This window comes from Papaver somniferum, chromosome 2, assembly GCF_003573695.1.
Source record: "Papaver somniferum cultivar HN1 chromosome 2, ASM357369v1, whole genome shotgun sequence".
NCBI lineage: Eukaryota > Viridiplantae > Streptophyta > Magnoliopsida > Ranunculales > Papaveraceae > Papaver > Papaver somniferum.
Window position 1 is genome coordinate 93,519,013 of NC_039359.1, and position 4,513 is coordinate 93,523,525.

General features: G+C 37.8%; 1 pseudogene; it reads right to left on the reverse strand.

The window, feature by feature from the left end:
• Positions 1–1,100: 1,100 nt before the first annotated feature.
• Positions 1,101–4,196, reverse strand: LOC113353719 (annotated as a pseudogene).
• Positions 4,197–4,513: the final 317 nt, after the last annotated feature.

The following is a 4,513-nucleotide window of genomic DNA, read 5'->3' on the forward strand; positions in this document are numbered from 1 at the left end:
ATCAACAAGTTTCAGAAAAAAGCTTGCTCCTTGGAGGATAAAACTTCCAAGGCAGGCAGAATAGTTCTTCATAAACATTCTCTTGCTTCACTTCCCATTTACGATGTCTGTTTATAACATGCCAGTCTCAGTGTAAAAGACTCTTTTAACTATTCTGATGAGAGACTTCTTATGGGGTTGCGCTAGAGAAAAAGAGGAAGATTAATTGGTAGGTTGGAAAAGAATGTGCAGATCTAAAGAGTATGGGGGATTGGCCTTGACTTGAGATGCCTCAAGATCGCCAACCAGGCACTGTTGGCAAAATGGAGATGGAGACTCCAAAAAGAGAGACATACACTTCGGAGAAGGGTCATTCAAGAAAAAATGGAAAGGCAAGTGGGTGACAATTGGGGTGAAAGATTCTCCAAAACCTTAAGGAAAGGCTTGTGGAAAGGAATTCAAAAGCACAAACGTTGTGGAAAAGACTTCAACAACCAACGTAGGCGATGGCTTCTGGTTAGCCAAGTGGGCAAACATTTTCCCTAGTCTACATATTGGCAGTCGACAAGAAGGCAAAAATTTAGGATCAAATTGTCAACTCTTGCTGGAACATTCTATACAAGAAAAATCCAACATCTGTGGAACTGGTGGACATAGCTAACTTGATGAGACTGATAGGACAAGGAGCTCCTCCAGTCTTACCTCACAATGAAGATCCAGTAGTCTGCAACACAGGTACTTCTTTCAATGTAAAATCCGCTTATGATTGGATAAAACATGCACCACCAAAACACCAAATGTTGTTTGTGTGCTGAAAAAGAAATGCTGGGTGATATGGGATGTTTGATTAATGAAGTTGAGAAGCATGGTTCCGTTAATGAAGTTGAGAGCTCCATTAATGAAGTCGGGAATTCCTTTGAAATTTTTTTCATTTGATGCATGGTTTAGGATGTTTGGTCAGTTGCTCACTGGAAAATAGTTATTAGGAGCAATTGTAACTAACTTACGAAGTATGTAACCATAGTTGACACTTGACAGGGATAGCGGTTGCATTTCCTATTTTTATTAATACCTTTTTCCTTCAGGAAAAAAAAAATAAACAAATAAAAAAAAAAGATAAATATCATGCAGACTATAACTCATTACTGGAACATCTTAATACTGATTAAAACTATGATATAAATACCTGAAACAGAAAGATTCAGACAGGAAATTTTTTAGCATGCCTTAGGCAAGAAGGCCCTACAATATGAAAATTCCCAATTCTCAAGGAATTTCGAGCTAAAAATATTACATGTACCAAATAGGGTCAGGCGTATGGAAATCAATCTTCATCATCAGAACTATCTTGAGCCATCCCCCGATATCATGTGCCACACTCGAATCCTGGAGGACATAATAGAAGTATTCACTAAGTTCAGACTTGTCAAAAATCCAACTAGGAAAGAAACAAGTACCATGCAAGACATATTCTTACCTCCATTTTATCTCAGTTCTTCAGTTTTGAGTTTGATAGCATATAACTATCATGTAACTGAGCCCACCCAGGTTCATTGTCAGCCTGCAAAACACTTAATAAAATGAATAAAATATTCTATGAAATGTGCCAATTCCCGCCAAGAGGGACACAAACATAAACACGACTGAGATGAGAGCAAAGTTTTCTTAGCATTGAAGGTTATTGTTCTGTTTTGAAGGAATGATTTAAATTTATATTATGAATTATGAATTATCAATAGATATATCTTCAAAAATGCTTGTCCTTGGGTGCATCTTATGGCATATTCAGTTTTTAAAGCAAAAAGAAACATTCATTAAACCCACTTATGAAACCAAGTAACATCAGATGCTTTATGTCATAATCCATACATTCTCCTCCATACATCCTCCAACTGAACCTATCACCCAATTGAACAATACCTTAAACCCCTTCTCAGTTGTAAGGTCCTACACCGTCTCTCCAATCTCCGTAAGGAAAACAAGTATTTGCGACCTACGGTTTCCATTAGTTGGTGGTATCATTTATACAACATGCAAGGTTGTTTTCACAGCATCCATCTCATAACTCTGTAAATACAAGCTTACAAAAACTTGAACAGCATGCTGGCGAGGGATGATTTTAATTGTCTCTCTGGCCAACTCAATGACTTATGCCACACAAGTCACTGACTTTTTCAGTTCTTCTATTTTGTTATACACTTGATAAAATGTTTGAATAGAAAAGACAAAAAAAAAAGAAAGATATACACCACCTTGGAGGAAGTTTCAGCTGGTTGTGAACTTCTCCTGCGTATTTCTGATAAGAATGTCTGTCTTCTACGCTTAGCAATTGCTGTCAAGAATAGTATATTTCCCGTGTTATAAAGGTTGAACAAAACATAAGCACATCATGCATCGCATACCAAGATCTAGCTTAGCATAAACTATACTGTTTCAACAATCTCAAATACTATGATAACAAGAGCGGGAAAACATGACTTCTCCTTCAATTAGATTACTATGAAAGTTTTTTCAAATTCCCAGGGAGGTTTCCCATCAGATAGATAATTCCAGAAAGAATTTCTGAAGAACATACTTTAAATAATTACCCAATTCTTAGCTTGTATGCAATATGAAAATTGCAACGTCAACCATATCAACAAGACTAACATCTACTGCAACCGCAACTGAAATACCTTTGGCGTCTTTAGCCCTTGATGGATTTAGTCCTTTCTGAGCATTTTGCGCTTTGCTGACCTGAAAACAACAGGCAACAAATTCATACGTAACTACTAAGTTGGTTCACAAAATACAGACATAAGTATTTTGATTCGAGGGGAGAGGACAAATGTTCCATAAGCATAGCAAACGGACTTACCGCAGTAAATAACTTGATCACTGAAATTTGATACCACACACGAGAAATAGGAATTGATTAGTGCCAGGCAGAAAGTTAATGAAGCCAATTAGAGTTTATAAGAATTTCTAAATTAGGATAACACAGCAATACCTCCTTTAGCAGCAACACTCATAAGAAACTTGTCGTGTGAGTCTAAATATGCAGGGAGCTTCACATGGCCCTTCTCCCGCTCCTGTTAAACTTACAAATTTTAAATTAGAATGACCAACTATAAACATGTCATTTACCTTAAAGCAGAATAATTGAAAAACAACCAGCAAGTTAACAACAAATTACCATATGTTTGTCCTTCTTGGCCTCCCCTTTGGCCTTTCTTTCGCTTAGCTCTCAGCAAGTTTCATGGCAACAAGCTCCTTGTGCCCTGACAAAACAGGGCCCTGCATTGATATTAAACATTAGACAAGTTCTTTTACCAAGAAGAAACTCCAAAAGATCAAGCTTCTTAATTCTTACCAATTCAGGGTCTGCAACTTTCTTCCCAATGATTGTGCTGAAAGCCATCTTAAAAGCTTTACAGCCATCAGTGAACATTGTAATTCCTGGCTCTATATTTGCGCCTTCGTCATCAGAATCTCCTTTCACCTCATCATCAGCATCTGAACCATTTTCACCTTCCTCTCCGCTAGAATTCCCATCTGAAGCTGCCACTTCATTGTTAACGGGTCTTCTATCCATAGGCGAAGCTTTTCGCTTATGTGCAGGCTTCTCGTACTCTTTCTCCTCCTCCTCCACCTCCTCATCATCATCATCATCTGAATTGTACTGTCTTTCCCTTTTGAGAAATAGTTTTTGCATTTGCTTGTCTACCCTAACTTTCTTATCGGCACTACCCCGAAACACTTTCCCTCTCCCCTTTTCCCCTTATCATTTTTGTTAACACGGGCCTTCCGCCTCGTCGGAACTTTCCTTGTGGTTATCATATCAGTTTCTACAGACATGGCAAGATACTGTGAAAGCGCCTTACCTTCTTCCTAACTACAATAAAACAATTATAACTTACTGTTAAGTTTCTATAGATATGAAAACAAGTCATAAGAAGCATCAAAAGACATTAACAGATTTGAAAAAACTAGGGTTTCTCAATTATCAAAACCCTAATTAAAACTACAGATTCGAAAATTCTAAAGAAACATAAAATAGAAGACGAATTGATGCAGTAGAGATGCTGAAACAAAAAGATAGGTACCTTGTGTGATGAAGTTCAGCAATAGTGGTGGCGGTCTGGGAAGATTTAAATTGTTTTTAGACCCTGAAAGAAAGAGGCAATGGTAGAAGGGATGAGAGTTTTTGAGTCTAGAGGGTTTAACCAGGATTTTTATGGATCGTTGGATTAATGATTCATCTTTAAGTGAAAAATACGATGTACCTATCAGGCCTCCTATGCATATGGCAAAATTATGGGTATGGCAAAATTATGGGTATATGTTTATATGTCAATTATAGCATATAGACATACACAGCAAATTTCCAGCGAGCGATAGAATTTTCATAGCTAGATGATCTAATATCGCTCGCTGGTCATTCCAGCGCCACCGCTAGTCAGTACGTCGCTTGCTGTTTTGATCATCGCTAATCAGTTTCTCATCCAACGGCTACAAACTTTCCCCTCTATAAAGCCGGTTCCTATGGGGGGTG